Raw genomic sequence first — 26,851 nt, forward strand, 5'->3', positions numbered from 1 at the left:
ACCCCAAAAATTTTTTTAGGTGACTTGAACCTAATTTTTTTTCAAAATTTCAAATTTTTTTTCCTTGCGCATATGAGTCTTAAAGTGTAAGATATAAGCTTTAATTTAAGCCTATATAGAAGTCTCTATCACGTCAGGTTAAGGAGAAAAAAAATACTGAAAACCCTCAAAAACACGGGTTTTGGAGACTTTACCCCCACTTTACTCAAAATCCTGACATGATACACTGTTAGAAAAATCTGTATTAGATTTAATATACATGCGTATGAAGCGAATATGCACTACAGGTATTGAAATCTAAGATACATGTATATTAAATTTAAAGTGACAACATGGCGGCTGTAGATGCCTATTTCACCAAACGGTCATTATTTCCTTGATATTGAAAATTTATTTGAAATTGAAACAACAGTGCGTAATTCTTTAACTATTGTGTTGTTTATGTCCAAATAATGTTTTATAAGGGGAAAATTTTTCAAAAAAAACATTCTAAATACAAGAATTTTAATACTTATATGTGACATTTAGGTTAAGTACTATAAATGTCAAATTATATGCATTTTTACAATGTAAATTGATTTAAACTTGTATTTACATGAAAGAAATTACTTTGCTTTATTAATAAAAACCTTATTTTGTACACAAGAACATGTATAAATTGAGTAAAATGCAATTTTTTTATTTGAATTTTTTTCAGTGACAAAATTTAATATACTTTGTATATGAATTACACTCTAATATACCAGTTTCTTAAATTTAAGTACTTTATGTATATTAAAACTACAAACATTTTTAACAGTGTACGTAATTTTGTAACCCGGGATCGTGTTCAGGACACAAAAATAAATTGGAAACCACTCTGATATCTCAAAAAAATACCTTGTAGACTTGTGATGGTGAGACAGACAAACAGAGAGCGCTTATCGAAGACTGGATTCAGTGCAATGATTGTCACCTTTGGCTTCATGAAAATTGCACTGAATTTAATGATAAATGTTCGAAATGTGGTCAGAAAAAGAAAAGCCAAAAAATTGGTCCCGGAACCCAACAGTGAAAAAAGAAGTATCACGAAAATGTGTACTTTTCGAGATATTTATACAAGTTTCCATACTTTTGGAACACCCTGTAATTATTGTGGATATAATAATAATTTGCTTGAAACTTGTTACTCGTGGATCGTTACTCGTCTTGATTGTTTTACATATGTCCGTTAGTTTTCTTTACAGTTAACATCTTTTCCTTTCTCAGTCGCGAAAAACTATAAATAATTCGACTTATAATTCTCTCATTTGTGTCGTTAATTTGTGAACAGTGAAAGAAAGTTATTTAATAATCTCAAGTTTCAATACCAGTAGTCCTGCATTAAGGTCATTTTTTACCTTCTTACATATGGTAACATGTATCCTGAGAAGACAGAAAACGAATGATAATGTAAGGATATCGTATTAAAATCAAGCGCTACCTAGACCGCGCGCAAAGCCTCCGTACGCCAAAATAGATGGACCTCATTACAAATGAAATGGAGTTTGTAATCAGTATCTCTGCGGTGGCATCTGCACCCCATGCAGTTGCTGATACTCTCTTGCAGCATCATTGGCTCTTAGTTCTGGTTCTCGGTTCCCCGTACTCGTTTATATCCTTAACCCTGCTCTCGCCCTTTCCAACCTACTCTTCCTGACCCCTTGATACACCTTTCCCCTACCATCCCGTATACTCACCTGTTCTAAGGAGAATCTTTCTCTCCTTCTCTCGAGTCAATGCTGCCACCTGCACGAGAAACAAGAACAACAACAATAAGATTGTAAAGGTGTGGGGAATGTGTCCTATTTATCATTGGCTATTGTTTACCGACATCAGGTTGCACTTTTTAAATTGGCTCTGTACCCTCTGCCACCTTCAAGTCGTATGAGAGAATATTTCTTAGAATCGTATTCGCACCTGTCAATTCCAATATTTTCAATTTTTATGAAATGTTTTTACCTTATTAAATGTTTTTTTATAACTGACCAGATAGAAATTTTAACTCGGTACTGTCTAATCACTTAGCATTTTCAATAAATACTATTTAGTGAGTGTCAAGAAATTGTTAAAAATGTAAAGTGCTGTATTTGAAGTCATTGTTCAGATCAACTGTCCAGTAAATGAACAGTATTTCTGGTCAAGATTTACAATAAAACGGAATTTTTCTATGAATCAAATTTTTTCGCACGCATGGGGGAATTGAACCCTAAAGAACCTAAAGACGAATCGTATAAAAAATTCCCACGCAGAACACAGTTAATTGTCAAGTACAACTGATTAGTTCCTAAAACGCAATATTTATCGCGATTGTGTCAAGATTTTTGACCAAAAATAAGAATTCTTGTAACGGATTTACAATATGCTCAACGCTCTTGAATCCTCTTTGAATGATTATGATAAAGATTGTAATTTTCCAGATTACTTCCTTATATGTGGCAATCCATGTGAAGTAATCCGAGTCCAAATTTGAATTATCAGGGATCAGGTTAAAAGTTTACACAAACTGTAGTTCTATTGGATACAGTTATAAATACCAAATTTAATTAATTTGTTTTAAAAACTGGAGGGGGTAAAAGTCTTGAATTTTTGTCTTACATGTCATATTTAAAAAATTTGTAGTTCTTTTAAAACAAAACAAAAAAATATTTATAATATATGAATTTTGTAGCTTCTTTATGCACTTTTTAATAGTAAAAACAATTTTACAAAAAAGTAGTTTTTGACCTTGAAAAATGCAATTAAAACAAAAATTTATTTTTTTATAAAATGACAATTTAAAAAAAAATTTCATAAAGTTGAGAATTTTTCCTTAAAAAATGTATAGTTCAGAAAGTGATACAAGAACTCTTAACTAGTACATTACATAGTTCCTTAAAATATTAATATTGGTGTATTCTTGAACGTACAAATTTCGACACCAGAATTTGGCTGATATCAGAACTTGTACAAGACCTTGCACAAGATCTTATACAAAAAAATATACTTGTACTTGAAAATGTACATATGTCCTTGTTCATATTCGTGTGCAGGATCATATACAGTTTCTTGTATCTTGTACAGATCTTGTACAGAGATTTTCAGTAGGGAAACTTATACTTAATTCCATGTGAGGATCCATATAGGTTCCCATATAAAAGCACACCAGAATTTCGGACGGGATTTGGTGTAATAAACCATATGAAATTCCTTATGAGGTCCCATGTTGAATTCCATGTAATATATTCCGAATGGAATCTCACATAGGATCCAATATAATATCCCACATGTAAGTTTTTATTTAAATAAAAAAAAATCTTTTGAGTATTAAAATTTTTAAAATTTTTTTTTATCGTGGAGGAAGCATTGTAACATCGAACTTTTTCGAACTCGATATTTTGATGTAATTTTATGTTTTTCGACCTCAGGAATCCAAAAAACTCCACGTGAAGTGATCGGGGTCGAAATTTGAAATGTCTGGGATCAGGTTATAGGTTTGCACAAATTGTATTCCTATTAGATACAATTGCAAATACCAAATATTATTAATTTATTTAAACAAATGTAAAAACCAAAAATGGTCAAAGTTTAAACTTTTTATCTCGCAAGGCATATTTAAAAAATTTATAGTTCCTATAAAACAAAACAAAAAAATGTTTGCAATATTTTAATTTTGTAGCTCTTTTTACGCATTTTTTAATGGTGAAAAGAATTTTTAAAAAAAGTGCAAATGTAAAAATAGCCAATTTTAATTTTTTTCAAATTTCGCGCCAAGATTGAATGCGCAAAAACTACTGCGCAGCCGAATGGATTTTTTTGGAAATTGTAATACCTTATATATTTATTATTTTCAAACCATGAAAACTTGTTTCCAATCATTACCAAACGATTTTTAAAAAAGAATTTTTGAAAAACGTACAAAAATTGTTGTACAGAAGTAAAAATAGCACTACGTTTTTTAAAATTGTTATAAATAATTAATTTGTTGCTTCCAAACAATAAATACAAGGTTTCCAATATTTACTAAACGATTTCCAAACAATTCCACCATAAAAAGTATGGTTATTTTATGGTTGTAGTCCCGGTAAAAAGAGAATAATTGAAAAGAATTCAGAGTTTCAATTCTTTTGAATGGGAGAATTTACGTTTTTAATCAATTCCTTGATGAAGCAAAAAAAGTAGAAAAATCTATTCTTCTTAATTGACTTGGCCAAAATTTATACTCTAAATTATATATATATTCTTCTTAACAACCTGACGCAGTCAATTGTAAAACAGAAATACCTTATTTATTCTCCACATTTTCAATTCCTCTAAATGCGCTTCAAATGGCATGAGATATTGTTAATTTATAGAAATAACCACATCTACATCACTTTTAAAATTTCTTATTCATTTCAATACGTTTTAGAAATTTTGAAGCTTGCGATTAAATGGAATAGACATTTAAAATTTACTCTTCAAACATTTAATTTTTTTCTATTCGCTTCCAAAAAGGTTGAAAATGAAAAAATTTGCGCATTAAGAAAAATGAGAGGTTTGAATTCTTTTTATTGACTTATCTGTACTGGGAATATGAAAAGAATTCATTTTTTTGATATTTAGACGTTCACTGGGGAATTAGGTAAAAACGTAAATTCGCCTATTCAGAATAATTGAAAATGATCAACTTATGCTCAATATAAGCAAAATTTCAATCTTTCTCTATTCATCGCTTCTTATCGGGGTGCTAACTTCACGGCGGTAAAAAATTCATTTTGTCTAACGCCTTCGGGGAATTGAGCTATTGTACACTAGTCACCAGTGGAGGAATGTACTACATTCCTCCACTGGTGGTTTGGCTAGTGGAGGAATGAGAAATACTGAGAGGGTTAGGGGGAGGGAGTAAAGATAGAGTAGGGATAAAAGATGAAGATAAGATAGAGATAAAAGATGTAATAAATAAGTTATATATATATATATATATATATATATATATATATATACATTTATATAATATTATAATATAATAACATTTTATCTTTAGAAAAGATAAAAGATATAATAAAAATAATAAAATTAAAGATAGATATTTATTTTTATAATTTTTAATAGATATTTTGTGTCATTGATCTCGAATTTGATTTCAATTTAGCATTTTGAAATTTAGAAGCTGTCAACATAACCGTCAAAATTATTATAAAATTTAATTCCTTATTTGGGGAATTCAGAGACAAAAAGATTAGAGTAGGGGATGCCTCACATAACAGACGTTGCACTGTAATTTTATTCATGCACTGAGCAGTCACTGAGCAGTGGACTCTTATAAAATTGCAACACTGTCGACACCTAGCGGTTGCTAACATTAATTTACAATCAAACTTTGTTTAGTTTGCTTTACTCTGACAGTTTGAGTTTATTGTGTTATTTAAAAAATGGAACAAGAGTCTATGTCCAATTTATCACCTCCAGAAATTCGATTGAAAGCTTTAGAAGCTGAAAGTCATTTGATTCCAAAAAAATCAGCAGCAAAATATGATACTGCGTATCAAACATTTTATAAGTATCGCGAGAAGAATGGTTGTACAGGATCATTTTCAGGTTAGTTTTACTCATTTTAATTTTAAAATTTTGCAACTAAAATTATATTTAGTAAAAATTGTATAACAAAATATAAATATTTACTCTTCAAACTCATGGAATTATGAATTTTTTTGTTTAGAAAAATATAACCTCAAAATCTAAATATTTACTGTATAAACTCAGGGAATTATGAATTTTTTTGTTTAGAGAATGTTGTACTCGCTTATTTTAATGACAAATCAAAGACCTTGAAGCCATCTACTTTATGGGCTCAATATTCGATGCTTCGGACAACTTTAAAAGTACACTAGAACGTCAATCGAGAACACGTCAGTCGAGAACAGAGCAAGGGAACACTTGAAGGGAAGTGGGGAAGCGGGTAGAATTTAGGTTATGACTGACGCCAAAGTCGTACTTGTGATTTTTAAATTTAAGGTGGATTCAGTGCCCCACTAGTGAAAATCCCCTAGATAGAATTCACATTGTTGCGTAAGGCCCTTCATACGGCCCTGAGTGTTTTTATTTTCGAGCGATAAAAATCGCGTCAATCGAGAACAGCACTGCACATTCGTCTGTTCTCGATTGACGTTTTAGTGTAAAAAATAATATATATTAGTTCGTATAATAAGGTCACAGCTTTTTTGAAAAGCAATTCCAAAGGTTTTCGGGCAAAGAAGTCAAAAGTACTTACTCCAACAGAGGTGAATAAATTTTTAACTGAAGCTTCGGACACTGAATATTTAGCATCTAAGGTAATTTTTATAATTAAATAAACGAGTATTTTCTATAATATTAGTATTTTTTTTACTATGATTATTTTTTTATGCGTATAGGTTATTCTTATCTTTGGTGTTACTGGTTGTTGTCGGAGTCACGAGCTCGTGAATATCACGTTAAAAGATGTCGAATCTCACGGTAAAATGTATTTTGTAAAAATACCGAAAACTAAAACATCTGTTTCTCGATCATTTACAATAACAGAGGAATTTTCTGGTTACGTACGAAAATATATTCAACTTCGCCCATTATACACACAGACAGAACGGTTTTTTTTAAATTACAAAAATGGTAAATGTTCAATTTAAGTGATAGGAATTAATAAAATTTCGAAAATACCGCAAAGTGTCGCTGAATATTTAAATTTGGATAACGTGGAATTGTACACGGGACATTGCTTCAGGCGAACGTCTGCAACTTTGTTGGCAGATGCAGGAGCTAACATCACGACCTTGAAAAGGCACGGTGGATGGAAGTCAGATTCTGTGGCAGAAGGTTATATTGAAAATTCGTTGTCAAATAAAACCAAAACTGCCAAACAAATTGAAGAAATGATTGTTCCCCAACCGTCCACAAGCGCAGGCAGTTCTTTGTACGATGTCTCATGTCCTAAAATAATTAAATTGTCTAGTGATATTACAAAAACTGAGTTAAATCATCAAAACGTTTCAAGCGATGAAGTAAAAATCGAGGAAACAGGTTTAAAATTTAGTTTCGCCAATTGCTCAAATATTACCATTACAATTAATAAAACATAACTTACCACTACAATAATTGTTGATTTACACTTTGTAATATTTTATAATCAATTTAAAGTTTATCGTTAGAAAAATGTTTAAAATTTAGTTTCAAATTAAATTAAAATTTATTTCCAATATTCTTATTACAATTAATAAAAAATATAAATTTTCGACTATAATAATTGTTTATTTTCTTTTTGTAATATTTTATTGTTAATAAATAAATGTAAAATTTATTGTCAATTCAAAATCTAATTCGAGATCAGCGACTTCGTAAACCCTTTTACTAATTTTAATTAATACAAGCCCCTTTTCAAAAAAAGTTGATAGCAGGTTTGACAGCTTTTAATTGTCAAATATCCAACTTAACATCAAATTCGCCAGCAATGATACCAAAAAAAGCTTTTATTAAAATTTTTATTAAAAGAAATCATTTTTCAGCATACTTGACAGTTTATTTGACAGCTGTCAAATTATATTATAAATAAAAAAATTATAAATTTTATCTAAAATTTTTTACCAGCAGATCTAAAAAAAGTTTTTAGTTTCATTTTTGAAAAAATTGATTACTTTTCAGCAAAGTTGACAGCTTATTTGACAGCTGTCAACTGTAATACATCTTTATAATAATAATGGTCACATTTAAACACCCACACACTGATATTTCTTAAATTTATACATATTTACTTCGCAAGACAGCAAATTTTAAGGAATTTTCTAAAATATTCATGAAATCTTTTTTGAATCTTCATGGAACTTTCTAGAAACTTTAGTAAACTTTCTAGAAACTTCATTCAAACTTTAAGAAACTTCATAGAACTTTCAAGAAAGTTTATAAAAACTTTACAGAAATAGCTGAACATTTATAGATTTTTCAAGAAATTTATAGTTATTTCTAGAAATTTATAGAACTTTCTAAATTTTTCTTGAAATTTTATAGAACTTTCAAGAAATTTATAAAATTTTTAGAAAGTTAAAGAATTTTATACAAAATTTATAGAACTTTTTAGAAATTTATAGAATTTTCTAGAAATTAATAGATAGTTAGATATAACATATAGATATAATAGATAATAGATAGTTCTGAGTATTTTTTGAAATTGATTTTTTTAGGTTCAAGAAAAATTAATTTGTAAAAGCATTCAATGTTGAAAGAATCCATCCAGTGTGAAATTTCAACTTTAAATGCTTTTACAAATTAATTTTTCATGAACCTAAAAAAATCAATTTCAAAAAATACTCAGAACTGTCATGATCTTTTTGATTTGAATCCATCCATTGTGAAATTTTAACTTTGAGAGAGAGACCGTGTAAAAACGATGAGCGAGAGAGAGCGAAAAGAGTGCCCGTGTAAAAACAACGAGCGAGAGAGAGTGAAAGAGTGCCCGTGTAAAAACAACGAGCGTGAAAGTGAGGGGAGAAACCCGTGTGAACACAACGAGCGGGATAGGAGAGGGTTGGGAGAGAGGCGAATGGGACTTACAGGGTAAATAAGTAATGCCTTGAAGTCTGTAAAGAGAGAATCTTTATTAGCAAGGACTTTAAAGATGGAATGATCGTACATCGAGTGCAAGTGTAGATCAACTCCCTGAGTGGTGCAACACCCAGTCCTTATAAATATACTCACAAAGTCATCTTGACTGTGCGAGAACTTTTAACTACATATTTACTATAAAACAGTGCTCCTAGCGTTAAAAAATGAGGAACGTTAAAAAACGTTATTAACATTAATACACACACTCACACATCCTGTAGCGAACTAAGTGAAAAAAAAGTTGATCGGATCGGGCTGTAACTTGCACATAGTTTATCCCTAAGGGTGAGTAATTTAACCATGAAGTATGGTCAGGTTTTTTCAAAAACTGTCGGAGAGAGAGGGGGTTAAACTTTTTTAAAAAATTTAAACAGTACATTTTTGAAGACTTGTAACTTTTAAACAGAAAGAAAAAAAAATTTGACCTTTATGTTTTCGAAAGGATTTTTCCTGCTCTTTCGAATGGTGTAAAAATTCAAATTTTGACCCTTTTTTGAAAATTAAACATTTTTTCAAATTTTTTTTTATGTTCGGTCTTTTTTTAAATTTATTTTTTTTTTTGAAAGTTAAAAATGTGAATTTTTACCTGAAAAAATATTGAGATGTCCTTTTTTGTTATATTCGAGATATTAGTTAATAAATGAATGTTGATAAAAAATGATATATTTTATAAACAAATAAAGGTATCGTAATTCTGACGTTACTAAATGAAAGTTGACAAAATTTCGCATCCAACGAGCCATACATGAAGTACTTTGGGTTGGTGGATTGTTAATAAACAATTGGCTAACATGGCAATTGTTTATAAAAAATCCTCTAATCCAAAATAGTCAACATAGGGCTCGTTGCATGCGGAATTACGTCAGCTTTCAATTGGTACCTTCAGGATTGCAATAACTTTATTTATTTCTGAAATATTTCATTTTTTATTAACATTAATTAATTAGTATCTCGAAAATAACAAAAAAGGACATCTCAATATTTTTTGTGGTGAAAATACACATTTTTAGCTTTCATAAAAAAAAGGACCGTGTTTATTTGTACTAATGTTTTAGTACCTTTCTCGCAGTTTTAATTGAGAGAAAGATTATTTCGTATTAAATGGAAATGATTGGATAAATGAATATGAATACTTAAGGTAAAATAAACGTTTAATTATATGTATTCTTTACAACGTCTCATCTGGAACTAAATAATTTTTATAACACTTTTGGACAGAGCCTTTGTGTCGAAGGTTCGAATAAGTAGGGATAAACTAAACATTTGGTACACGTGCATTCGTCGAAGTCCCTTATCTTATTTAGTAAAACGAAACTTACAAACTGAACAACGTTCAACGTATATGATATAGTTTAAATCTCTTATATATATATTTCGATATAATATAATTTTAAATTTAATGAACTGACGTTAGATGAAAATTACATTAATAATAGTAAAAATATATTGATAAATAGTAATAATAGTAATTATAATAATTCATGAAATTATTATATACATGCTTAAACAAAAAGTAAAAATAATAATAATTAACTTAAAAAAAATTCGAAAAAAAGGTTAATTTAAAAATAAAAGGGTCAAAATCTGAATTTTTAAGAAAAATTTGTGCACCATTTGAAAGAGCAGGAAACAACCTTTCGAAAACATACAGGACAAATTTTTTTTCTTCTTTTTATTTAAAAGATACAAGTCTTCAAACATTCACTGTTTACATTTTTCAAAAAAATTCTACCCCCTCCCTCTCCTACAGTTTTTGAAAAAACCTAACAATACTTCGTGGTTAAATTACTTACCGCTAGGGCTAAACTGTGTGCAAGTTACAGCCCGATCCGATTAACTTTTTTTCACTTAGTTCGCTACAGGAATTTTACCCCATATATAAATGTAAACATTATAAATAAATTATAAATTATTATAACAATAATAATTGTAATTAACAAACAATAAATTATAATTATTATATTATACCCGAAGTAGGGGTACCACCGATCTTAATGAAACTTGGTATACTAACGTATTTTGGTGCGCTGATTACGAAAATGATAGTGAAAATTGGCGCAAATTTGATTATCATGGTAAAAACCATAAAAAACACCATAGTATCATGGTTTTTACGATTATCTCGTAAAAAACAAAAAATTTTGAAAAAAGTTTTAGACAAAAGTTGTAGTAATTTTCGGAAATTGTGGGGTGGAGTCTACAGCAGCGGTAAACGCAAAATAGTAAACACGGCCTTCGTACGCGTAAGGTACTGCTCGCTTTTCTTTTTAAAAAAACCTTGGCGAGAGGGGGTGGATATGGTCGAAAGTATTTTGTGGAATTCGTTGGATCCTGAGTAATGGTGAATATGATACTATATACGAGTCAAATAATATGTCTAACCATGACTGCGGTATATGTTTTCATTATCATGGTGTTTTTCGTTTTTTGGATTTTTCTCGAAAAATAATGACTTTTGGTAAAAAATGCATAAAACATAAAATGTGTGTTTTTTTGAGATCTACAACTTTTGTCTAAAACTTTTTTCGAAATTTTTTGTTTTTTACGAGATAATCGTAAAAAACCATGATTTTATGGTGTTTTTTATGGTTTTTACCATGATAATCGCGCCAATTTTCACTATCATTTTCGTAATCAGCGCACCAAAATACGTTAGTATACCAAGTTTCATTAAGATCGGTGGTACCCCTACTTCGGAAGTACACCCCTTTTTTTTATAAACAAATTAACTGAAAACTTCACTCGGAAAAGTATCCGGCGAGCAGGAGGTTAAAGGAAGTGACGCGATGACAGCAAAGGGCCTGACGCGTGGAGAGAAAAGCGGGAAAATAGGAAAGAGGCGCGGCGGTGAATTTTTTTGGGAAAGCGTAGCAGACCCGTTACCAATGGCTCGGCCAAGGACAAGAAATTCATGAAGAATGAGCATTTTTTTGCTATCTTCATGAATTTTAGTCACCCCTATCAGTGACATGTAGCAATTACAAATCAAAATTTTACTTTTATTAAAATGATACAAAAAAAGTTCTGTAGTTCTAGAATATTGTTATAGATCGATTATAGAATTGTTATAGAATTAAAATTTTTTAAATTTATTTTGTTATCAAATTGTTGAAAATTTGTTCTAGAACATTAATCCGTAATTCCTTACCAGTTCTAGAACTTGTTATTTTTTGTTATAGAACAGTTACAGAACTGTTCTGTAACTTTGCACACTGGGAACCTCAAAAAAACTAGAAGATTTTTTTCCCCAAAAAAATTCAAATCAAGTTACCCTAGTGAAAAAAACACGTATAATTATACGTATAATAATACTTATAAATATACGTATAATAATACGTATTATTATACGTATAATTATACGTGTTTTTTTTCAATAGGGTAGTAATAATATAAAGATGATAATGAAATAATTAGAGTCTAGAAGACCATATTTTTTAAATCAATTCGGTTCTGAAAATGATACTTTATTTGAATTGTGTATTTCGAAAACGGCTCAACTCAGTTTTTTGAAATTTTTCAGGAGACACAAAAAACTGATTTTTTTAAACAGACTTAATTAAAACAGGACAGCTTTTTCTATCATTATTAGCTATTATATTAAATGAAAAAATAAGTGTTTTAAATGAGAGTGGATTGCAGAAATTTGATATTATAGCTTTAAGAGTTGAGCCCTTTTCGAAATTCATTTTAGAATTTGATACCTTTTTCCGGTAAAAATGACTCGAACGATCTTTTTCTTTTTCAAAACATCAGTCTACAAATAATAATGAGAAAACTGCAAAAAGTTGAAATTCGAAAAAAATACGAGTTGAGCCCTTTTCGAAATTTACGGTGTACTAATTTTTTTGGTAATATAAATTAAATAAATTATTGTGACGTTTTTGTGGTTTGTAGAGTCCTTGAATCATTATATTGGGTCGCAAAATAAAGTCAACATTTTTATTGCAAATAAGTAAATATAAATTTTTAAAATCAATTCTTTTTCTATAGATTCTAAATGAAGAAGACATTCGTATTATTTTGGTGGAATGGATCGCAGTGAAAATGCTTCCGTTAAACATATTTGACGGTGAACTTACGCAAAACTATTTTAATCAAATTAGTCCTAATTATCGATATCCATGTCGTACTGCGATGACTAATCATGTTGCTACCGTATACGCTGAAATGAGAAATATCGTCACAAAAATTTTAAGGGAAAACGATTCTAATTTTTCCTTTACGCGATAGATGGTTTGACATCCATAAGAAGTAAGTCGTATTACGGAATTACGGTACACTTCATCGACAATCAATGGAAAATGATTTCATTATCAATAGATTTTTCCCAAGTAATGGTCGTCATGAAGGATCTGACATTGCTGAATTTGTTTACAATTCTTTAGAGAAATTAAATATTTATAATAAAGTTATGGGAATCACAGTAGACAATGCATCTGTGAATGATGTATTTCTAGAGGAATTTAGAAAAATACTCAAAAAAAGAGGTAATAAATTCGATTTTAAGGACTAATATTTTAAATGTTCTTGGTCGTGTTTTAAATCTGGGAGCTCAAGACATATTAAAAACTTTAAAAGCAGATGTTATTGCAAATTGTTTTATTTAATTGATTAAATTAATAATAATAAAATAAAATTATATCTCATATCAAAGTAAAAATTATTTAAAAATTAATGACAAAAGTGAAATTATCGTCAAATCATTTTTTTTTAGATTTTAAAGATTTAAAGAAATTATATTCGGTTATAGAAAAATGATTAACAGCTGGACAATGGCATTGTTCTCTGTAAACGTTACAACGGAAATAGAAAGAGAGGAATCGCTCTGTCCTTACCAAATAATTTAAATATTATTGGTTAAGAAAATAGGACGCCGCGAAAAATGCGATTAGAGGGAAAATTTGGCGGTATGAAATATGCAGTAAAACTATAGTACGAAAGGTAGGAAGGAAAGACTACACGGAATAGAGAAAAATTTTGGGGATGAAGCGTCTTTTCGAATCTATAAATAGAGAAAGTGACCCAAATTCTGGGCATTCTAAAATTTACTCGGGCACTCAAACTTATTTTCAAATTATCTCGTTCTTAACGTTGGAAGTCGGTTAGTAAGTAGTTCTTTTTGTGAATTGTGATTTATTTTCTTTTTGTGATTGGATTTAACAAAATTTAAGTAAGTTTATAAAGAATTTTAAAAGTGCTCAATTCGAATTTTTATTATTTAAAATATTAATTTTTTCTCTTTCTTAAAAATTAACATTATTTATTTATAATCTTATATAATATTTGAGAGTCTGGCGTAACAACCGTTCTAACTCATAATTATATAAGTAATTAATATTTTAAACGCAAAACCGTAAATTCAGTATATAAAGTAAAGATTAGGGAAGTAGAAGAAATAATAAGTGAATAATCACTTTGACATAAACTACAATATATCTACAAAGTCAAGCCATGGTGAAAGACGTAAGAGGTTTCTGATAACGCGGAGTACCACCTTATTATCTGGATCCTTAAGTGGTAACAAAAGCAAATCGCAAGTCTCTTGAAGATACATATATCTCAAATTCATTGAAATAGGCGATCAATTTGTTAATGTGTAAGATTCAATTGGTTCAGTTTTATAGATAAACCTACGAGCAATTTTAAATTACATTTCGTTTAATTTCATTCAGAACAATCTCACAAATAATTACTTAAAATTATTAACTATATCATATGATTGATTGTATATTTTCTTTCTTTATTATTAGTTAATATTTTTTTTGTGAAGTAAAAATATTCTACTTCGAAACGATAGATGACATTTATTCATTTATAAAAGTAGAAGTGAATAAGAAAATAAACAGCTGATCTACCGGACAATTATAGGAAAGATTCCTCTAATTTAGTAAACAAGCAAAAAAATTTTTAAGAATAAAATAAATATTTTCTTTCACATATATATGAAAATAATAATTATAAGAATTAATCTAAATTATAAAATCACAATCATATCAGTTGATATAGTTAGCACGTGTTAATTGTATTAAATAATTAAATTTGAAAATATAATGTCCCTTTAAATTTAGACAATAGCCATTCTTTCTTTTGTTACAAATTTACGTAATGTGGGCGAGTACTATCTAAACATTTATGTTTACGGTCATTCAACCACATTTTTAAACTTATTAATTTCTCAAAACCGAACTAAATCAAGGCAAAAATTGATAAGAAAGTAAATATGAACACGTATAATAGTATATATCCCCGGTGTAAGAGTTAATAATGCTTTAACAGGATAATTCTTGATAAATATGAAAATCAACCAACGATAAATAACAGTTATTTTTTTGCACTTTCCAACTGATCTAATTAATTATTATTAATTATAGTAATACATATATTAACTTATCATATTTCACAAACATATATGCATTAAAACAAATTGTTAAAGGATGCTTATAGTTATCTTTAAATGTTACCACTAAAGAAGTGTAGATAAAGTATAAAATCACTTTATACCATTTTACATTTTGTAAAAAATGAATACAAACTTATAAATTTCTATTCTATGCGTGAAATTAAAAAAGGAGGGAATTTTCCGAATTAAATTTTTCAATTCCATTCAATTATAGTTTTTTTTAAGTGGTGTTTATAATAAATAAATATTCTTTAAGCAATGAAAGCGTTAGGCTATTAAGTATACATAATTTCAATGTAATATTCATGCCGAATATAAAAGATTTTTGAACTTTTTAGTATATTTTTCTTAAAACATTGAGGGTATAAAAAGGTGATTACTTGGACATTTTCAGCACATGATTGGTACAGGTCATATTTGGAACATTCTCAGGATATGTTTTGAACATTTTTAGAATACTCTAAGAACATTTTAGGAACGTTTTCTGACATTTCGGGGATATTTTTAGGACATTCTGAGGAACTTCTGAAGATGTATTTAAGATATTTTGGGGACAATTTCAGGACATTCTGAAGGCGTTCTAGAGACTGTTGTGGGGTAGACATAGAATATTAAATCGTCTTTTTTATGTCTTCGGAACATTGACGCAATGTCCTAGGACACTTTAGACCGTTCTAAAGTCATCATAAAGATGTCTTGTTGCTCATACTGGGCAAAATGCATAAATGATAGATTGACTCTTTCTGAATAAAATAAGATCAAAAAAATTCATTTTTCTTCGGACAGAAAAGAACAAATTTCATTGTAAAAAATCATGTTTTAAATACACAAATGGAGTTTTGCAAAAAACTACTCATTCTTTTGGGGCCAAATTTTGTATACTTATAAAGGGTCATAGTTGGCTACGTTACCTTATACTGAAATACAAAAAGAAAAATTCTGACAAGATAATTTGAAAATGGGTGAGATATTCTTCTGTATCTGTGGGAGAGAATGTAATACTCTTACTAAAGTTTATGTACAATGTACTTTATCTGTACAGAAAACGTATACGTATTTGCATGCTGTTTGTAAAGTGTATTGGAAAGGGGGCGTGGAGCTCTTCTCCATTGGCTCACAATCAAAGTAATGGTTGCTTGCATTAGTTACTCCAAGAATTGTGGGGCCTTAGGCGAGAGCCTTATAAACTTTACCAGTTACTCATGTTATTTCATACTGAAAATCACAGATCCTAAAAAATTTTGAATTTTCTCAGCTGCAGAATTGCTCTATAACATAATGATTTTGAGATATTCAATTCCAAATGTGCAAAACCCGTCTTTTTGGCGGCAATATTCAACTGTACGTAAAATTTATAAATAATTTTTCTAGTCTTGAAAAAAAAGGTTTGGTTTGTTATTAGTGACAATAAATAACTCCTAGATATCCAGTTTCATGAAAATGTACCAATTTTACTTTCTCGCGGAGAAAGCTTTGTAGTCATTCAAATTAAACATCATGAAAGAAAATTAAATAACGATTGTCAGAAGGACCTATTTTAGAATATTTTATACTTAAATTCAGTATGCAATATTTTTAAAATTAGAATATATTCTTAGTACTTAGTATATATTCTGAATGCTAAGAATATTTACTAAATACTGAAAATATATACTAGGAATTGTTGCAACATCTTCTTCAGGGCATTGTAATAATTCCTATCTCATAATTGTTGAACATCAATGATTCACAGAAATTTCTTATTCTAGTCGAACAACAACGAAATTTCTTCAGTTTTCTGTACCAGATTAATACTTATTGCATTTCTTTTTGCTTCCTCATGGAGGAAGCTTTGTAGTCCTTTAGTTTATAAAAATTTTCAAAGTGGCGGAAACAAATTTTTTTCTATATAGAAACATGTTATATGAGATCCTGATCAATTGTCCGGATGTATGTATGTATGTATGTATGTATGTATGTGTGTGTGTGGATCCCTTTTTTGTATAGAAGATATCTTTAACAGGTTTAAATCGATTTAGATAAAATTTGGTAGGCTCATTTCTCATATTAATATCTCAAATCTGATTAAAGGATTTTAAAAAATACCCCAAAAAAAATTTTATCGTCTTTTTTCTAAAAATTTTCGTTTAATCAAAAAAATTTTTAAATAGAAAAATTTAAGGTTATAAATAATAAAATCGTATTCCTTACGTCAAGACAAATCGATCGGTATATATAAAGTATAGTTTTAATTTAAATTTAAAGAATTAATGAAAGTTAAAAAATCAAAAATTCACATTTTGGCTATAAAATTTTGTGATTATTTAAACTTAAGTTTATAGATTAAATAATTGTATTCCTTACATAAAAACGAATCGATTGGTATATATAAATGTTAATGCTTTCTCCACGAGGAAGCAAAATGTTCATGTAATGATATTTTCTCTTAATTTACATTACGTTAATTTTTTAGTGCTGTGGATTCTGCTGAGAATCAAAAGCAACTGAAGAAGGAAAAAAGGAAGCTGCAAAAGCAATTAGAAATGAGATTAAGACAAATTCTATAAAATATGATGAGTATAAGAAAAAGGAACGCGAGAGATATTATAAACGAAAAAAATTGATTAAAGATATGAGCGAAGAAGTTCAACAGCTTTATTAAAGAAGAAAGTAAAAAGAAAAGTATAATAAAAGAAAACAAAAGATAAAGAAAGAAAAGCGAAAAAAGTTTCAAAAAAACATGGTAGGGTTGTTACTGTCAAAAAAGCAAAGAAGAAACAATTTTAATGTTCAAAAGAAAATCGAAATTTTGGAAGAAAAATTGGAAAAGCTGAAAAAACAAGGAATCGATAGCAATCGAAACTAAAACGAATTGTTGAAAAAGAAAAAAATTAATCGTGGAAAATAAGAAAAATTTTCCATAAAATATTGTTGAAAATTTAATTAATAGACAGAATATTTAACAGCATTAAAATTAGCTAATATTATTACAGTAAATCACCACATGATTTGTGTATAAGGTAATCTTGTGAAAATTCTGTTTTAAAAGACGAATGTATGGAAAGAACAAGTAACTTATGTAAAGATTAACAAATAATTTCAAAGGGCGATTTTGATAAAGATGATTCATTGTTTTTATGAACAAATGACAACTGCTACAAATAAAATTGTGGTTAATGGAAATAAAAATTTGATAAAAACAATTTAAAAAATTGTTACTACAAAAGGAGTACTATTTAATTCTTTAGAAAATTCTGTAAAACCTTTATTTTTAGATGTGCGAAATATTTAACATCAATTCAGAGCCATGTACCCGATAAAAAGCAATTTAAAACTAAATGATATAGGGGAGGATGGGGCAAGGATAGTTAGTTGCTGTTATCCTTACGATTAGACGGCTTGCTCAAAAATCGCGTCTGTCATGGTATATTTGCTTCTGAATATTTATTTACGTAAGTGTTTTCCGGAGTGGAATTTTCTGCTAAACACGAATATCGTATTTATTTACAAATTAATTCACGTCGTGCCTTAAAATTTAGAAAAAGCGGAAATATGGGCTCATGGGGCAAGGATAGTTAGAGCTATTATGGCTCGATAAAATCCTGCTAATGCGACTGCAAATTATAAAAAAATGTTTAATTGTTCTTTTCAGGTTGGTATTTAGAATGGTGCGTAATTATATACGGAAAACGAAGCTTATTGACCAAGAAATTGGTGATCATCTGAAGAAAATTGGTTAAACCTCACATTCTAGTTCAGACGAATTTTAATGCAATAATTGATATTTAGAAAATGTTCAAAACATGTTGCTAATACTTGGTATATCAATATTGAATAGTCTAAATCCAATAAAATAAAGAAAACGAAAATTTACTGATTTTCTATGAAATTATTATCATTCGGATTCGTTTAACTATTCTTGCCCCGGTACTGGGGCAAGGATAGTTAAAATTTTTTTTTCCTTTTTCATTCGTATCTCGTAGAGATTGCAGTCTACAGCAAAATAATGTATAGCAAAATTATAGCCAAATAACCAGGCTTTCCAAAGATTCGCTAGATTCGAAAACGTCTTACCTAACTATTCTTGCCCCATCTTCCCCTACTCATACATATAGACTTTGCGGAAAAATTTTTAATGTAAGTATTCTAATGAAACTTAAGCCATCCACTTTGGCTCTTCAAAAACGCAAATAAACTTGCATTCAGTGCTTACATACCATTACGATTCACAAAGTGCCACCATTAAGTCAACGGTTAAGTGCTCTATTCCAGATAACCTACGCCATGATGCCGTTGCAATTTGTGCTCATCTTAAACCAGTTATTGAAAAAGAAAAAACCCTCCTTACTGAATTAAAGGTCGTTCATTTTTTAATTGACGGCCGGCCCATCCACACAATATGTGAACAAGAAAATGTTCCATCTCATTGGAATATATTTGTCAGAAAAAATTGAAACGAATTCAATTCAATAGCATTATAGCGAGTCAGGTCATGGGAAAGATGCTGCTGATCATGTTAGTGGTTGTCTAAAGAAAACTGCAAATTCACTAGTAGCGATGGGTAGAGACATTCCAAATCTGACAACGTTTATTAATAAGCCCTCGCTATATATACTTTTTTTATTTGTAATTTAGCCCCAAATTGAAAAATACTTACCTGAAACACTTCAATGCTTCAAAAGGTATTTTTTTCATTTTTTTTTACACTAAGTATCTCTATTGAAAATCTCTGTACAAGATCTTGTACATGTTCAGCAGCTGAACTTGTAACAGTTTTAGTGCAGAAAATGTACATTTTCTTGCACAATCTTAAATAATCTGAATTTAAAGTACAAAAGGGATTAGACAAACCATCAAGTAAACTATTTAACTGATCCTTACTAAGTGAATTGCCTAACGTTTTCTCAAATCTTTGTCTCACTTCTCCAACAGAGCTTTCAATAAAATCTCCTACATCGTCAACAATCATCTGCACAAGATTGCGAGGAATAGAAGGATTACTATAAAATTTTACAAATAATACTTCAGCTTTCTGTTTAACTAAAACCTGAATGTCATCTTGGACACAAGTATTAATATTCAAATTGTCAAAATTATTATCGTTTGAATTACAAGGTTCATCAAGAGGATATTCTACATCATTGTTAGAATTACAAGGTTCATCAAGAGGATATTCTACATCATCGTTAGAATTATAAGGTTCATCAAGAGGATATTCTACATCATCGTTAGAATTACAAGGTTCATCAAGAGGATATTCTACATCATCGTTAGAATTACAAGACTCTTGAACATTATTTCCGACATCAATGTCACTTTCTTTAAAGTGAGCTTTATCAACATGACGACCGTCAGAATAAGTGGGAAAACTATGAAAACATTTGTAGTGCTTACGTATTCCATTCCAAGAATTAAACGAATTTTTATACAAACAATTTGGTTCAGCGCACATATATGAAGTTAAATTTTTGTCTTGATGAACAAGTTTGTAATAAAGATTTAATGCTTGAATTGAGGGAAGTTGTGTCTTGTCACATAAAAAGCACAAAGGCATTTTTAAACTTAACTCAAAGTAAAGCAAAAACATTAGTTCTTCTGCAGAAAAAAAAAATTCTTTCTTAAAATTTTTAATTAACTAAAACAGCTTGAAACTTATGAATTTTTAACATTATGTATTTGTTATGTGATTATAAAGGTTTTTAACCTTTTGTGACTTGAACGGGTGATTTTTTATTGAGATTAGATAGAGCAACAATAAGTTTCTGTTTAAGTATTGGATAAAAAGCAAACTGTTTTCAGTTCCGGGATAAAGGATTTTGTAGTCCAATTCCAGCTGCGTAAAATTAAGTATACGTTGTCAAAATTTTTTACATCCAAGGTACACGAAATATACATAAAATTTATAATATATAAATAATCTTACTAGAGTATAACCAAGTGGTTCTTTCAGTCCTATGTATTTCTTTACATAAGCCGAGATATCATTGGATAGATTTGTTGAAGATTTATATTGCTGATTTTTTTTATTTTGCTTTGTTATTTGAATAGATGTTGAACGAATTTCTTCCATTCGATAAACATGTGTGTCCTCCCACTTTTTAACACAATTCTTCCAGGGTGTACAGGTAAATAAAAGGGAACTGACTTTACCATACACATCTTGATCAAAAGAATTGGCTGTAATTGTTAAATTTTATTAATTTTAATATTTAAGTTTTATTAATATTGATTAATAGATAAAATATTGCAAGAACCGTAGTTAGTTTCGTTATTCTCGAATAAATTATTGCTTTTCCTTTGAAGTGTAATCCCACTTTTCGTTGCTCTTTTTCGTATGTTGTAATACAAATCTACTAATTTTCCTGAAGCACTGTGTTTCACTCCAAATTCATCCTTGAAGTATGTTTAGTTTCAGAAGAAAAGAATTCTACAATTTTATTGGGCAATTCTATAAATCTTTCTCGTGTTATCCTGTACGAAAATAGCTTTTGTATTTTCTTGAAACTTTTCAATTTTATTTTTAATAATCTAAATTTTATTCTGATAAACTCACTTTTTCTCAATATCACCTTTTAACCTGTTTGTAATAACACATTCAGCAATAACCTGTCGATTATTCGCAGATAATTTTTGTTTAATTTTTAAATTCTTCTATTGCTAGTTTACCATTGTGATTAAAGATCAGAGCATCAAAAATAGGTCCCTTTAAGTTTTAAGAAATATTCATTATTTTTAAATTTTATTAAATTTTTCATTAAATGAAATTTTTATTTGTTAAATAAATTTAAAAAGTAAACTTTTTGTATTTAAATTAAAAAAATTGAAAAATTTAATTTGTTTAATTTTATTATTTATTTTATTATTTTTTTAAATTTAATTTATGACAGGGAAAGTAAAAAAAAATCCTTTATGGAGACCCAGCTTGGGTACTGTGGGACTGTGACGGTCTACTATTGTAGCCGCCCCTACCACATTAAAAAAAATGTATTTTTTTTCTGGACCTTAACTTGCCCACGGAACTACCTTCCGGCTTTAGTCTTCATAGGCAAGGTCCCGTCTCCATCGCTTGCGCGACCGTTCCGTGCCGTTCTTCTCGTGGCCTACTTCCTTTTCATCCTTGCGAGAGTCTTCTTGGCTTCCTCGAGTGCCGACCTGAAGACTCCGCACTGCCCGGATCCAGCAATGTGGTCCGCCTTTCCTCCGTTCTGCTGCTCCTTACAGAGGAAGTAGCAGGCAGTCCTCCTGCAATCAGCAAATCTGTGGTCGGCTTCTCCGCACTTGAAGCACACAGCCGACCTGTCCGTCCCCTTACAGTCTCGACCTAGATGTCCATATCCGAGGCATCGGTGGCATCTAACAACCATTAAATTTTTTCTAATGAGACAAGACATAAAACAAGACAATCCAAATCACGGATCTCTAGCGTGACCCTTGGATCCGCCGACTGCACCTTACCCATGCTTCCTACTGCTTGGCTAACCTCTGCGGTAAAAGCCTCCCTATTGGAGCCGCCTCCTATTCTAATCAAGAGGTCTCCCCTTTTCGTAGCCCCGACCGCCAACACTCTCGTGTTGCTTACTTCGTGTCTACTTTCGCCTTGTTGACAAGAACTTAAAGAGTTCTAAGACCATCCTTGACCGTCCTGTTGACATTCCTTTGAATGTCGCAGGACTTAGCCATCTTCACGATGTCCTCCTTAATCTTTGAGAGACACTTTGCTCCTTCTTTTCTGAGCCTCAGGCAGATTTCTCTAACCTCCTATATAGCTTCATCATCTACTTCCGAGTGAATTGGACTAAAAGCGGACTTCCCATTACTGCCATTCAAGACACTCAGAAGACTCGATGTACTTCCACGTCTGCTACTTTCCTTTACCACGGTAGTGTGTGGTACTTTTAAATCTCCCCCGTTCCCTTCAACAATTATAGATGGAACATTCAAAGCAATAATGCCCTCCTGTATCCTAGGGCCACCGGCTACATCCCCACGCCTTGCGCTTGACGGTCGGAACCGATGAGGGATTTAGCCGAAGCATTATCCTACAGGCAGTCCTTTGAATTTTTCTTATTACTCATCATGTTGTAGTCCCGTATCGTGGGAGCCCCGAGTTTATTTGGTCAAGAAACCACGCTGGTTGTTGGTTGTCCTTTAGTGAAAAGCCCCACCACCACGACAAGGTCTACCAAGAATTTACACGATTCTTGGCAGTGGAAACCATCGGCAGGGTTCATTATTACTATTGCTTCCTCATAGAGGAATTTTTTTTTGCATAAAAATTCGTTTAATTGTGCTGAACAACTTAAGGAAGAACCCCCGACTTTAGAATTCACAGAGAGTTTTTAATGAAAGTTAGCACACTTATAGATATTAGTTTGAAAAAAATGTAGTTAAATTTTTAGAGGTGGAGGTTGACTCTGACAAAAGTTATAAGCAATTTTATTTTTTTACATTTTACATGGTGTCTTATGAGAAAACGCACTTTCATGATCTTTGAAATTTAATTGTGACATATATAACAGAGAGATATTAATAAAACTTTTTACAGTTAAAGTTAAACAACCAATGATTAGATATTTTCAAAAAAAATCATACCTTACCTGTGAAACTCAAAAGTAATTATTCTTTATAAAAAAACACCCTTTTTTATTAATCAGCATTTACTAAGCACAACGCTTGGCAACGTTGCTTCTAAAAGGTTAGGGTAAGCAAGAAGCGCGAAATTTAAATTTTCGAAAGTAACATAGATAGTATCTAATACTACATATCATATTTTTAATAACAATTTTTGTCAAAAATAATTTAATTACCTTTCTTATTTATAAATTTAATATAATAATACAAGTACAATAGAATTTTCACTAGAAAATTTTGATAAAAAGTTTACTTTTATCAATAACAATTATTTCAATAATAAAATCATTAAAAATTTTAAAGCATGTCTAAAATTAATTAGTAATTAATTAGTAATTTTATTATTCATTAATTACTAATTAAACATATTAAATAAATTTGCAAATAATAAATGATAAATTAAAAAATTTAATAAAACAAAATTTAAAAAATGTTAACAAGAACCACAAAATTTATTGATGTTTTAAAAAAATGAACTGTTAGGTGAAATAAGAAAAAAAAACTATTTGGTGTTTTTACAGAATTTTCTGCTAATAAATTTAATTCCGACATAATTAAAACATTTGCAGTCGACACGAAGTAAAACGGGGAAGAAACAAATACAGTGTTGCCAAGCGTTGCATTGGCACTACGTGATTCAAATAAAAACTTAAATGGACATTATTTTGACTCGCAATGCAGAAGGGGTACCTCCTTAAACAAAAAAAGATTCCTGGATTCCGCCCCACGAGTCTGAAAATGATGTTTGAAAATATATATAATTAAAAATCCTTATTTAACCCCTAAACAATTTTATAATTGTTTTCCAATTACCATTTCAAATTACCTTATTTGCAATTATTTTTTGACCTATGTGAAGAAAATTTATTATTTTATTATACTTTTGGAAAAACTAAACTTTAATTTCTACGAAGATGCAATGTGCTCATAAAATGAGCACGAAAAATATACACCAATAACTAAGCAATACGAACTAAAAACCTTTAGTATTTACTTGGCAGCAGTTTTATTATTATTATTATTATTATTATTATTACTAATACTTATGTATTTTATCACAAGTTATAATAAAATTTGCATACTAATATTAAAATAAATATTATTAATTACAAAAGAAGGAAATGAATTTACTTTAGTCACTACAGGAAACGGCTCCACGGAGGGTGCAGAATCTTGGGAAATTTGAAAATTTTGTGTTGGCGTATCTTGGACTTTTTGACGTTTCTTCGGGAATTCTAATTCACTATCATTTCGCGTAAATGAATCAGATGTTGATGGTGTTTCTTGAACAGGAGAACTTAATTTATCAATTTTATGCAATTCTCCAGTGCATCTATCAATTTCATATACCGATGCTTCAAGAATATTAGGAAGATTCTGAAAAGATTTTTAAATGTTTATATGTATATATATATATATATATACAAATTAGTAAATTATAACCAAAAATATTATTCGTGGTAATTTTGACTCAAATTATAAGAATATTGAAAATATAGGAAGTCAGAATAAAATACTTTTTTATTTTCTTTCCATCGGTCATATTCTTTTATAAACTTTGAGTATGGATTGATTTTGGAGAACAGTTCATTGATTTTTTCAACTAGTAAACAAGAAAAACTCTCGTCATCAATCTCTTCCTCTGTATAAAAAATGGAATTCAAGTAAATATAATTTGTTTAATTTTCTTAACTTTAACACGAGAAAAAAGTAATAATAATATTAATAATATATTTAAATAATTAATATGACTGATTTTTAATTTGACAAAACATACTGAATATAAAAGATTTTTAGTATTATAAATAAAATTAATTATAATTTACCTTCAAACTTTTTAATATATTTTTCAAGATTCCATTTTATTAAAAGATCTTTGTACTTCATTTGGACAAACTTTTCCCGTGACAGTTAAACACAACAAATTCTTATTATTAATAACCATGAAGTGATACTTTTAAAATAACAAATGAATGTGTTTGCTTATAAGAACCAAAAAGCTTTTGTATTTGCAACCGAACTAGTTCGGTTGAAACAACCTGACCTCAGTTTCCAATAACCGAATTTTTTTTAACCAAACGCAGTTCGGTCCAATAAATCAAACCATTTTTTTGTGTGTACTTATTTCGAATGTAAATAGTGAAAGAAGATTCTCTGCATACGAGAATATTTGGACACCTAAACGTAACAGACTTTTACCTCAAAATACAGAAAGTATGATGTGTTTTTACTTTGGAGATGGTGACGAAATAGATAGTAATTGCTAAAAAAAATTGTATTTCTCAAGAGCAAAATTGTGATACATTTTTCCTAATTTCAAGGAAGGATTCTATTCCTTATTTCAAGTGATGATAAGTGATATTATAAGAATATTACTTTACGATTTAAAATTTATTACAGTAAAACTATCTAATAACTAAAATTAAAAAGAAAAATAATTATACGATTAAACGAACTTACCTGTAAGTGAAGTTCAATCGTGATTATGCAAGTACGTCTCGTCCGAAAACATTAAATTGTAGTCACGCTAGTTGCTCGATTCCAAACACAGAATTTTAAAAGCATTCGTTTTTTCCCGCGGCCACCTACAGCATAATCACGATTGAACTTCACTTACAGGTAAGTTCGTTTAATCGTATAATTATGCTACGTCGTCTCGTCCGAATAGATTAAATTTTAGATGTTTAAAGCACTTTAAAGTGATTTGAATTTTTTTTTTGTTATTATTTATTATTATTAATTGTTGAAAAATTGATCAGTTATTGATCTTAAATCATTTTTAAACATAAATCATTTTTGAACTTATATCATTTTTGAACCTAAATAATTTTTAAACTTAAATCATTAGAACAGAAAGATCTTATTTTTTATCTTATAAATGAGAATCAAGCACAGAAGTTGCGAACGTACTCTTTCGTTCGCGTAATGGTAAATTATAAAATTTTACAAAAACATTGGACTTATCGGTCCAGCCAGCAGCTTTTCGAATACATTCGATATTAACTCCTTTACGTTGAGCGGCTGAAGTTGATGCGTGTCGCGTACTATAACCCGAATAAATATTAGTTTCCACTCCGCTTTCTTCTAATCTTTTAATCCAATGACTAATCGTTGCGCTTGTTGCGGCTTTTTATACGTGAGAAATAAAAGTTTTTCGTTCACGGATCTTATGTCATTTGTTTTAATCAAGTATTCTTGGACTAGTCTTGCAACGCAAAGTTCTGGTTTATC

Source organism: Leptopilina boulardi, unplaced genomic scaffold (assembly GCF_019393585.1).
Source record: "Leptopilina boulardi isolate dan_hultmark-lab unplaced genomic scaffold, ZJU_Lbou_2.1 LbouV2_392, whole genome shotgun sequence".
Lineage (NCBI taxonomy): Eukaryota > Metazoa > Arthropoda > Insecta > Hymenoptera > Figitidae > Leptopilina > Leptopilina boulardi.